Source organism: Pleurodeles waltl, chromosome 2_2, assembly GCF_031143425.1.
Source record: "Pleurodeles waltl isolate 20211129_DDA chromosome 2_2, aPleWal1.hap1.20221129, whole genome shotgun sequence".
NCBI lineage: Eukaryota > Metazoa > Chordata > Amphibia > Caudata > Salamandridae > Pleurodeles > Pleurodeles waltl.
The window spans coordinates 586,421,647-586,434,640 of NC_090439.1; the positions used below are offsets into that span (position 1 = coordinate 586,421,647).

Sequence of the window (12,994 nt, forward strand, 5' to 3'; positions counted from 1 at the left end):
TGCAAATGTTGCACTGATATTATCAATGATGTCAGAGAAGATGTCATGAGTGATGTAATATGTGGGGTAATTAGCAGTGTATGGTCAGACGCGTGTAAAAGTTATCTTAGGTCACAAGTTACAAACACTTGAGATAACTATAACTGTTGTTACAGTTATTCGTGATAACTATAACTGTTGAATTTCATTGGTTTTTAGAGTTTAAAATGTTACGTTGTCAATTAAATTTTCACCTAACTAATAACATTACTTTAACCTTTGGTTTTCCTCAGTGAATTGCTAAGGGTATTTATTGTAAAGTAAGATATAATTACAATTCATAACTATAACCTTACTTCAAATGTTTTTTTCTGTGAATTTCTAGTTTTTTTTTACATAATTAATATTTTATTACCACCCCCCGCCCCGAACATGCACGACTCTAACTATGGAAACACATACCTAACTATAACTACCCACTGGCGACTGCCTCTGGGTAGTTCTAGTTAGGACCACATTTCCACAGAAAATAGATTTTTTGGTTTGCTAATAATCGCACTGTTTGACGAACAATCACTAAACTTTCCCCAGAAAAGTCTCATCCACCTCAGCTCCTTCCTGGAAAGTTTTGGGTGATCCATAAAACTGTAGCTAAGTAAAAGGGGAGATCCCAAAACATGTTTTCGCCATGCAATTTTCAATAGAGAAAATTAGACACAGCTACAGACAAAAGGGTTCAATGGAATTACACCAGATTTTTGCAGAAAGCTAGTGATTCAAAAAGTGTGATTTTGTGATCTGGCGTAAATCTATTCTGTTGTTTTTCAGAAATTAAGGTTAAAAAATGTAACTGTCTATCACACTGCTGAAGATCCACAGATTCAACAGATCAAGAGATTTGATTTGATTTGATCAACAAAGATGTGGTGGCAGCCATTGTAGGACTTAGGGACACCATCCCCTGTCCTACAAAAACATTTAAAAACAAATATGGGGGCAGGATAGGGATATTCTGCCCCCTAGTCCTAGTGGCGGGCCCCGAGGGACCAAAACAATTTTTTTGATTGGGTCTTTGGATCTCCTGTAGCCATAGATTGGCCCAGTGGGACTTGAGGCTACCCTTGCGGCCATCAACAGGCCATGTACTACCTCCCGTATTACATCACTCTTGACATGTTCTATGACATAATTGATAACATCACTGCAACATGTAAAATGCCATCATTGATGACAATAATGTGCATGGCAGAAGCATGCACTACAGTTACTTTAGGGCATAAAATATAGTTACTTGGGATAACTATAACTGGTGACGTTCAGTGGTTTTGTTTATTTATAACGCTATGTTTTAATTGACATTGTCACCTAACTATAAGGTCCCTTTAACCTTTGGTTTTTCAGTAAATTTCTAAAGTTTTATTGAGTATAATATTACACTTCCTAACTATATTGACACTTTTTCAGTGAAAAAAATGTATCTCTCTTTCTCTCTCTCTCTATATATATATATATGTATATATACATATAAATATATACACACACACACATATACAATTATACAATCCTCCGCTGTGTGTCACGAAAGAGAGAGCACTCTCGGCAGCATTTGCATTCTTATATTGCTCAAAGTATCTTGGCATTGAGGCATATCAGGACACCGATGCATTTCGGCTTACTCAGCTTTTCCCACGTCATCAGCATTACAGAACACACCATATTTCTATGTCCCTCTTATCCATAAGCACAAATGATGGGCTACTCGTCCGCAACAAATGTATCTGTGCAATAACCGAACACAAACGCTGCCCGAAGTGACTTCTTTTTTGTGACACACAGCCGACAATTGTATATTTAAATTACGCTCAGGCACAAGCATACCACCAGCACCCCCGGGGATCAGGCAGTTACAAAAAAGGGCCACAAAAGAGTTCTCTGTTCCAGACATTATTCTATGAGCACACTGCTAGCACAAACAATTGCTAAGACTGCACTGTGTTGAGTACATCTCATTCTTCCACTAGGATCACTTTTTAACAGAAACAATATAAACAAATACATTCAACAAAGAAACCTCTGCCTAAGGTTGGAAGCCCGCCTTAGAACACCACCATACAAGAAAAAGACTATGGGGGTCATTACGACCCCAGCGGTCGGCGTTAATATGGCGGTAAGTACTGCCAACAGGCTGGCTTTACTTACCGCCATACTATGACCACAACGGCGGTAAAAGCCGCCGGGCTGGAGATATCTATCTCCAGCCCGATGGCCGTCATTATTCTGCCTGCGGAATTATGACCCTGCCTACCGCCATGGTTTTCGTGGCTTTCTTAACGCCATGAAAACCATGGCGGTAGGGACTATCAATGACAGGGAATTCCTTCCCTGTCACTGATAGGGGTCCCCTTCTCTCTCCAGTTAGCGCCCCCACCCACCTACCTCTCCAAAACCCTCTCAACTCCCCTGATATTCGCGCCCCCTTCACACACACACACCCATTCCCACATGCATCCACGCATGCATACATCCATTCACACACACATCCGCACACACTTACATACACGCAGGCACGCATTCACTTAACACAACATACACGCACTCACACCTCCATACATGCATGCATGCACGCATTCAACACGCAACACACACCCGCATCCATGCACACACATTCACACAATCCCCCCACACACACACAACACCCCCCACCGCCTCCCCTGTCGGAGACCCGAATTACCTGTGTGCAGGGGGTCCTACGGCAGGAGACGGGATGGGGCTCTGCTGCCACCAGCAGTGTCCGCCAGAAGAACACCACCAGGCCGTATTATGGGTCATAATACGACTGGCGGCGGTCTACTGCTGTTGCGCTGCTGGTGGCAGCAGCGCCACCTTACCGCCATTCGCCGGCATGGCCACAACCAGATTTCTGCCATTCTTGTGGTGGAATTCCGGCTGTGGTCATAATACGGCGGACGACTGGTAGCCGTGGCGACAGTCTTTTGGCAGCCGTCGCTGCGGCGGTAGGCGATTTTTACCACCAATTTCAAAATTAGGACCTATAGGTGGTACATCCTTCTCCGTTCAAGCAGCCAATCTATGGAATTCATTACCCCCAAATATAAGATCCACAGGTAGCTATCTTGTCTCCAGAAGACTAATCAAGAGTTGTCTCTTTCCTTCATAACCACCATATTCAAACATCAATGGACTGCATATGCCTGTGTTGATAAATATTTTTAATCTGACTATGTGTATATTCTAGATATATATAGTTCTTTAGGAAATATGTATCACTACTATGTCATAAAAATTAATTACACACATACTCTTTAAACCTGTTTAACAAATGTATATTTACTCACTGTTAAATAGCTATGTATATGTATGTATATATATATATATATGTATATATATATATATATATATATATAAATATGTGTGTGTGTGTGTGTGTGTGTATATACAAATATATGTGTATGTTATTCTATGCTTAATATGTTCATAGGTCATTGCATAGCTCCTAGATACGTTGTTATATTAGATACTTATGAACACCTGCTCTCGTTTTTATATCACACTGATCAAATGTTTTATTATCATAAGCATTTCCTTATTCAAAATGGAGGAAAGATAAATAAATGTTAGAAAAGTACACTTATTAATTAACTTCAAGTATTACAAATCTTGAAAGTCTGTGTTTATACAATACTAATTTTCTTCTCATATTTTTATACCCATTATTATATTCCTTGAACATATATCCCCTTACTATGTATTTACATATCTATTTATTACTATAGTCCTATAGTACTAGAGAAACAATTTAATAAAAATAAATAAAAGAAAACCTACAAATAAAATTCAAATTATAAATAAGTAAATTAAAGTTAAAAATTAATAATGAATAAATACATTAAATAAAAATACAAATAATGACTAAAAAATGTATATATATTCATATATATATATACATATATATATATATATAAAAATATATGTATATATATTGTCAAAGAAAAAAGAAAGTTCAGCTGGCACTCCACAACAACCGTAGTCTTTAATTTCGGCTTTCAAATCATAATAGGTGGTTCACAGAAAACTTGCTTTAACAGCTACGCGTTTCAACCATTGCGGTCTTCTTCAATAGCATCAAACATTACAGAGCCCCCCCCCTTAAAGATAAACCCTAACAATAATCTTGAACTCTCCTTCCCCTTGCTAATTAGACAATTATATATGAAAAACATAAGTCATAAATAATGCCAAAGACAAAATAAAGTAAATTGAATATTGGCAAAATATGTTGTTTAAACCAAAATAATTATTTTTGTTTTTCCAAACAATCCTGCATACAGCGGGGATCAAAACTATTGATAGCTTCATTGACATTAATAATCTATTTTACAGATTTCCAATTTTTTAATTTAAATTTTTAGTTTTTAACTTTTAACTGTATTTCAAATCTATTTTTCTAAAACTTTTATTTCAGACAAACCGCTTTATGTGGCCCAGTGGCCTTTCAAAGTCAAAAAATCCTCAGGGGGGCCTACAAACAAAATAAACAAAAAAAAGCAAGCTATCAAACTCCTTTCAAAGATCTCCAAACGTATCCCCTCCCGAAACACTACAAACTGTTATCAAAAATCAATCCATTGTGCGTGGTACTATTCATTCAGTGCCATAATTACCCTATATGTACATAAAGTTCCTCATCCTTTTTCAGTCCCCATGGGTGTCTGCTGTTTAACTGAATAATATATTCAGATTCAATTTTTCTCAAAAGCCGTTCCCTGTCACACCCCCTCAGGGTTAGTGGCACAATATTGATTCCAAAGAACGACATCGAAAAATGAGAAAAATGGCATCTGAATATATTATTAGGTTAAACAGCAGACACCCATGGGGTCTGAATAAGGATGAGGAACTTTATGTACATTTAGGGTAATTATGGCACTGAATGAATAGTACCACGCACAATGGATTGATTTTTGATAACGGTTTGTAGTGTTTCGGGAGGGGATACGTTTGGAGATCTTTGAAAGGAGTTTAATAGCTTGCTTTTTTTGTTCATTTTGCTTTTAGGCCCCCCTGAGGATTTTTTGACTTTGAAGGGCCACTAGGCCACATAAAGTGGTTTGTCTGTAATGAAAGTTTTAGAAAAATAGATTTGAAATACAGTTAAAAGTTTAAAACTAAATATTTTAATTAAAAAATTGGAAATCTGTAAAATATATTAATAATGTCAATGAAGCTATCAATAGTTTAGATCCCCGCTGTATACAGGATGGTTTGGAAAAACAAAAATAATTATTTTGGTTTAAACAACATATTTTGCCAATATTCAATTTACTTTATTTTGTCTTTGGCATTATTTGTGACTTATGTTTTTCATATATAATTGTCTAATTAGCAAGGGGATGAAGAGTTAAAGATTGATACATTGAATGCATTGAATATGGATTTGGTTATTTAATGTGAAACAAAGTATATTTTCTATGTTTATTATTGGTAGGGTTTATCTTTAAGAGGGGGGGTGCCTCTGTAATGTTTGATGCTATTGAAGAAGACCGCAATGGTCGAAATGCGTAGCTGTTAAAGCAAGTTTTTGTCTGTGAACAATCTATTATGATTTGAAAGCCGAAATTAAAGACTACGGTTGTCGTGGAGTGCCAGCTGAACTTTCTTTTTTCTTTGACAATTCAAATTACGGGTCCTGTGCCCGTAGCTGTGCACCGACCTCGTTTATCCTCCATCCCCACCCGGCTCATCCCAAACCCATTCTGCTACTTTCATCTCCAAAATAACCTTGCTTAAGCTCTTCCCTCCTCTTCCACAACTAGCGCACCCAAACCTCAGTTTACTACCATGATCTCCCAAACAACCCTACTAAATTCTCCCTCATTTATCTCATCTTTGAGAAAACCCCTCCAGCTGCTATGATCTCCCTAACCCTTTCCACACTCTCCCCTCCTCCATCTTTCCTTTACTCATCCCAAGCCTCATCCTACTACTATAAATTCCCAATTAACACTTCTGGATTCTTCCCTCCTCTATCCCTCCATTACTCCAGTCAATCCAACTAACTTCTGCTCAAATTAACTCATAATAATATTAAAACTGTACTCATATTTCCCTATACTAATCCACCACTAATTCCTCCTGGGTTCCGTAGTAGCGTGCTACTCGCCGTAAAGCGCTTCAACTCCTTCTCAGGGGTTGTAAGCGCTATATAAATACTATTACAATTGCAATTATTCTACATTTCCTGTCTCTCATCTCACTCTTGCAAATTCTTTTTTACCTCGGCTTTCTCCCATTTTTGTAACTTTCTCCTCAGCCTTCTTTACCCTTTTGCTGCCTCTTTTTCTCTAGGTCAAACTGTGATGATGAAAAATAAGTTCCCATGCCCACAAATGAGTGTTGGCGCCCCTCTCCGGCAATGACAGGCACAAATAAAGTCCTGCTGTTGCTGAGTTAGGGCCTGCCTTACCCTGCAACCTAGTGGTTGTTTGCCTTACAGAATTATTTCCACTCAGTGCCCCCTTGGAGTACTGTGTAGAACTCAGCACGTTTTTCCATCTGCCCGAGCAGAGCATTTTATATAATCCTTCTCAGTTTGTGACAATACTCAGAGAAAATGTGATCTAACTAACCCCCCCCCCCAACCTCAGTTTTACAAAAATGGAGATAATGCATGAGTCGTTATTTGAAACAACTGTTGTCAATGAAGCTCCCTCTAGACGGTAGTCAGACTGGGGAACCAAAAGCAGCCCTGACAAACAATGCTGAAGCCCTACTCCTCCTCTCCTAGTTCTCTCTCTTTCCATCCATTCTCATTCTCTCCCCTCACTCTCTGATCTTCCCACGCCTCGTAACCTCTGTACCTACTGCAGTTAATTTCGTAGAACAGGGGGAAATGTCAGAAGCAGCAGAAACGGAAAGGGCCCTGAGTTTTCGAAAGCGGCCTCCAGTGGCTCCAACCCACTGGGCAAGTGCCCCAAGAAAAAAGGCCAATCCGGCGCTGCTCTCCACAAGCTTGCCTCTCCTCATGCTGCCTTCTGTATGATGCACAGCTGGGCGTGACTGCGAGTAAGCCATGCCGCCTTTCTCTCTGCAGGCGACCTTCGGTGAAGTGAACGGCCACGGCTGTAGGAGAACGGGCGACAATGAGCCGGATAAACATGGCCGACGAGGGAAGCGCAGGGGAACAGGGACCGCGTCGCTCAGAAGAGAAGCGTCCGAAGGTCGCCGAGGACTGTAGCACAGTACTTTAGTTCTAAAAGTTGTAGTTTGTAGGTGTGTGTTTTGAAGACAAAAAATACATTTTTAAACGCTAATGCATAATGGGCGGCCTGTCTGTAACATGCTCATCCCTGGCCAAGGGCACAGCCTGTGCTGCTGGAACGACTGTCGGCAGTATTACCAAGAAACGGAACCTTTGCACATGATATCGGATCTGTTTAGTTCGCAATACCCATACCGTTTGTAGACAACAGTTTCTTTTTTGAATACCTTCGAGATTTCGTTTACTGTATATACACTGTAACACTTTCTTTCACAGCGCTGAAAAGAAACTGTGATTATGCATTGTACACTGACAGAGAATACTCCTAAGTGGGTGTATAGGCCTTTTTTTGCCCAAGAGAAATGTAAACTACCGTGTTCGCAGCTTGTTTACAAGTCCTATTGTATGTAAAACAACGTGTGCGAAGTGCACTAACATGAAAGCTATAACTTAGGGCTAATCTAAAACTTGGGAATGTTTTCTCTCAGAATATTATATCGAATCAGCCATACAAATACTTTGTGTAAATATTTTTTTTCCAGAAAGACATTATCATATAGAAAAAGTAACATTCAAATTATATAGTATATAGTTTTTAAATCGGTACAGATCTTCTTAAAACTGTGAACTATGTTTTGAAGTACTAAAGCTGTTTATAAACCACAGGTGCCATAAGATCCCTGAACTGACTGAAGCTAGTTTTAAATTATCTCTCGTTTAAGCTGTTTCTGTTGCCGTTTTAACTGAATCAAGCATGCCTTCAAAAAATCATCATATTTGTTTTTTTTTATTGTTATCAGTTTATGCTGAGACCTTCCGAGACAGGTTTAACGTATGCTTGCAAACGTTCTTGGTTTGTTTACATTTTTTGAATGCATTGCCTTAGACAGCCACCAGGTGTTCTGCATGCCTACTGTTGGAAGTGTTCCACAAGGCAGTCTCTTCTAGGGCTGCAGCAACCTATCTACCGAAACTGTTGGCGAAAAGCACAAAGATGTATGTGGACTCTGGCTTGAGAAAGCAGGGGTCACTTTGAAGAGATGAAGGCTTGGGTATAGCAACTCATTTGGAGAAACGGTTAGGAATGTGTGGGCACGAGAGATATATCTAAGAAGTAGAATCTAGACTCCCCTACAGCACCGGGCGACCTTAATTTGCCCCTTCTTACAGCCCATGAAGTAAAGAATCCTGCCCCAAAAGATGAAATGTTGCCAGGAAAAAACATGTTAAATTTCCGTCAGCTGCCTCAGTGTGAACAGTAGTTTCCACACACAACCTGCCTGAAGTATAGTGAAGGAAACAGCTCAACCAATACTGCACTGCACACCTTACCGCAGGGTATGCCACACGTGATAGATGTAGCAAGATCCAGCCAGGGCATGTGTGGGATTTCTGAACATGACGCTACAGAAATGTTTGACCCACACAGCAGCTCACAGTGTACCTGTACTAACTTCTTTTACTGAATTGTTCATGTTAAAATACTGCCACTTAAAATGGCAGCCTCACGTCAATAAGTCTGAAACCACTCAAAGGGCCTGTGTTTTGTGTCCTCTTTTTCCAAAAGAAAAAGTGTAATTAGAGATGACAACAAACATTCAAGTGTTGGCTGTTGAAAAATTGGCTTTGATTCATTTTCTGCAAAAATGTTCTCCTCTCCAAAGTGTGAGGAGCCAGTGTTAAGCCAATGTCATTCTAGGTCCTCTATGCTGCTAGGACTAGTGGCAAACCAGATTGCCAAGGGAAGCATCAGATATATCCCCATTGCCAAAGAAGAGGACTGCAAAATGTTATTTCGCATAAGACATGAAAACATCCTGCAGTGGGGTCAAGAAAGGACACAGGAGATCCAACTTTTGTTAACCTGACACTTGAAAGATAATTGTCGTGTCAAAAACCTCAGAAAATGTCCCACAAAGGTGTGTGGGATTGCAAAGACATTACTGAAAGTAAAGGAGACGAGGAAGCCCCTACACCTACAGGAATGTCGATGTGTAAGCCCAAATGCATTGACTTATCAGGCGCTACAGGTGCTTATTTTCATCCAAGGGGACTCGTATATTAAGAATGAACATTGGTCTATGCGTGCATAATTTAGATACACAACGAAAAAGGAACTTCGGATTTTGTTGTGGATATTTAATTAGATCGGACGTAAAATAATAATTAAAAATAGGTCCACAGGACTAGTTTATTGTTGCAGATAAAGTTGATCTGCACAAACTATTTCTGCTTTAGAAAATGTTTAAATTGTGCCCACTGCACATAGAAGGCCCTCTTATTGAAGTATACAAAGAATAGCATATGACACACTTTCATGAAGTTGTCTTGCCAAACAATAACTTTTGGAGGATTTACCTTACATGGTTGTAAGAGTACCTTTCTTTGTTATGGTGCTTTTAGCCCATAAAAGGTCAATTTTAGCCCATATCTGTTTACACTATTTCATCACCTTGACAGCGTATAAGAATGCAGGCGTGTCAGTTAATTGATATAAGCAAATATGTTGTTTCTGAAGACAGGATTTCACTGCCTACTGTTATGGAAACTCTATTTCCATGAATTCTGCTGCCATTTGATTGTAGGTTCTAATCCTAACTAATTGAAAACTACTGTTTTACATTAGCACAACCACGTGTAATCAGTTACAATTTTCATGCAAATTAGTTGCAGAGACCTTTCACACCATTTGATGCATTGATAAGTGGCCCTGGTTACTTCAGAAAAGTACTGACTCATAGAGTTGGAAAGCACGTTTTAATAAAAGTTAGGGAATGTTTCATCAGCAAGATATTGCTACTCTGGGTTACATGCAATGTTGGCTAATAGGTACCCTGACCATGTTTTACTCTTCTCATGATCTTCTGCTTGCTCATATCACTTCAGTTACTATTTGTTTAGACGTGAGGGCAAAGGGGTTTAAAATGTGTGCAAGACTTGTAATTGTGCTGGAGAACCTACCATTCCTTTGAGACCATGGCTGATGGTTGATGGACTCATATTGCTGGCTTTTTGCGGTGATCAGATGTCCTCATTCCTCTCACTGGATCTCTGTGTTTGAAGCCTAAGTTTAGCGGTGAGTGGTCTTATTTTAATAGGGCAAAGGAGCAACAGACGCTGCATTATGGGCTTCTGCCCATATGTTGATGATAACTCCTGAGCGTGGCTAGCTGTATTATATCTACGCTAAGAACATATGACACTCACTTCTTTCCTTGTAGCATCCCTACATATCAGAAAGTGAATCATCATTCTGAAGCCTGTCTGAAGAAGACGTAATAAGATGACATAGATATCAGTAAATGTGTGATTTCAAACCTGAGCAATGCAGGAGGCAACCAAAAACTACTACTACTTTATACAGTACCCACTGCACTCAAATTCAGTTATAGATTTATTTTACTATCTATGTTTACTATTCAAGTAAGCTATGCTTTTATGTAAAGCTACTATATTTTTCTCTTGATAGAAAAATATTTATTGGAACATTAGAATTGTAGTCATTTACTGACATAATGTGTTGTCACTAACACCTCCCGCCTCCCACACCATTCGCTTTCACACAAAAAGGTGTATCAGCAGATAGGTCAGATTGGGCTCAGTTCTAATCATAATTGGGTGAGATGGAGCATTATTTATGGTTTTGTTCCCTCTACAAGTGAATGAGACTGACAGCGAAAGCTTCGAGCAACGTGTTTAGTCGCAGATGAGAAAAAATACTGCAGCACTATCTCAGTACAACATTGCCATTTGTCAGAGCACACCTTTGTCATTTTACACTTTGCTTATTCGTGGTGGACGATACAGTCCTGCAAGTGTATGCAAGAATGCTATGATATTGCCTCTGGGTTGGTGCTACAGCAAGACTATAGTAATCAGCCATCAGCGGCAGCCCAAGTAGGGATATGCCAGAATATCCATAGAAGAATCAGATAGGGTCCCACTGTTGTGCGAGGTGGCAATACAATATCTCTGTTGCAGCGGCTTCAGAAAATCCTATATCACCCTTGCCTAGTTGGGGCAAGTGATCCAAAGCGGTGTTTGTACACATTTGTGAGGAAAACCACAACATAATGCCGAAACCCCTCTGAGCTAACAAAGATTGTAGATTACCTGACCACTTCATCTGACAACTTTCAAATACCTCTCAACAGCCATAACAAGCAAACGTTGAGGCTAGCTTCATCGTTTCCATGCTAATGCAGGGCTGTTACGAATACGTTTAAAATAATCTGAGAACGAACCAGTGCATATTTGTTTGTGCAACATGAAGAATGTCTTTTGGTATTTCATCAGGAGCTGCACCAGTGGCATGGCTCTACTTGGAAGATCACCTCCTTATGTTAGAAACCAACTATAAAGTACCTCATGAAAGGGTACAGAATTCCGTTGTGCACAAACTCATCTATTCCCAAATACAGATCTGAACCAGATGTTTACCATTCCTTTTGAGGACTTTCCAGTGAGCTTGAAATCATTTCAAAACTAAATTTCACAACTGTCTCACAAATCAATTTACAAATGGCCTTATCAAGAGATTCCACAGCATCTATAAGAATCCTAAGGGTCTTTAATCCTGGATAGTCTTCTGAGGGACTTTAAACTATTTATTAAAACTGAAGAAGGAAAGGGAGGTAATAGGCTCTGCAGGTCCTTGAACGTTTAGGGAAAGTGGATAATAAGTTCTGTAGTTGTGTTAACTGAATTGCATTACAATTTGTGTGGCCTTTGATGTGTTCTTATATGTGTTTTATTACATGCATGAACCAAACAACAGTAGCATCTTCTTTTAGCACAATCGGCTGCATTGGTTTAGCCACCCTCAGAACTACTGACAATTGCTGTAGATATATCTTGTAAATACTGCAACCTTGGGTTGCGCTCAACACCCTGGTTCAATTTTAACTGAGAGAGCCATGAAGAACAGACACCTTACCATGCCCGCATAAAGGAGGGGCATTTTTTCTTTTGAACCAAAAATGTACGAAGCGCCACATGTCAAGACTACTAACCATAAGAGATTTTTGTAATTATGACTACTATCCTTGACACTTCTTGAGACAGCAGACACCGAGACACAAACGAATTTCACAATATTAATTGGTATTGTCAGAAAACTACTATTGTATGGTTTTTTTTTTGTATTGCTGTTAAGTATTGTTTTGTGTGTGTTCGAACCTCCTTGGGGACACGTTATATTTTGAAGTGATTAAACTATCTGTGTGTCTATATTTTGGAATGAAATCATTTCTTCATTAAAAGAAAAACAGTTTTGTAAAATGTCTGGCCTGTCCTAAAGGTGTGTCAGTTATTTTGGTTGCGTGCTCCCTTTACTCTGACAAAGGCGGCGGCTTACTCATTTTGCTGGGTGCTAGGAATTGCCAGTAATCGTAGCACTAAGTTATAGAGTGGAACGTGTGGAGTAACGAGGTCAAATCCAGCTCATAATTGAAGATATTTATTATGTTAACAACACAGTACAAGTTTCCTTTCAGCCTCCTCTGTTATTCTCTCTGGTCACTCTCCGTTCTAGAACTCGAACAACAAATAGAACTGCCCCACAGAGGTGAGCACAAATGTTCATACTTAGTAAAAGGGAATAAACAAGCTACACATCCCATTCCCTTTGACAAACAAAAAAAATGAAAAATGAATAATTAATCGAAATGTAATTACTATCAATACTTGAATAACATAAAGTTGAAGGTTTCTAATTAAGAACTATAACAGCCAATA

At 39.2% G+C, this 12,994-nt stretch overlaps 1 protein-coding gene across 18 annotated transcripts in view; it reads left to right on the forward strand.

The window, feature by feature from the left end:
* DTNA (dystrobrevin alpha) overlaps positions 1-12,542 on the forward strand; it is an 892,688-nt gene extending 880,146 nt beyond the window's left edge. For all 18 annotated transcript variants that reach the window (XM_069220106.1, XM_069220107.1, XM_069220103.1 and 15 more), the window contains one exon: positions 7,091-12,542. The gene's annotated coding sequence lies outside the window, so the exon portion shown is untranslated. The remainder of the gene's footprint in view (positions 1-7,090) is intronic.
* Positions 12,543-12,994: the final 452 nt, after the last annotated feature.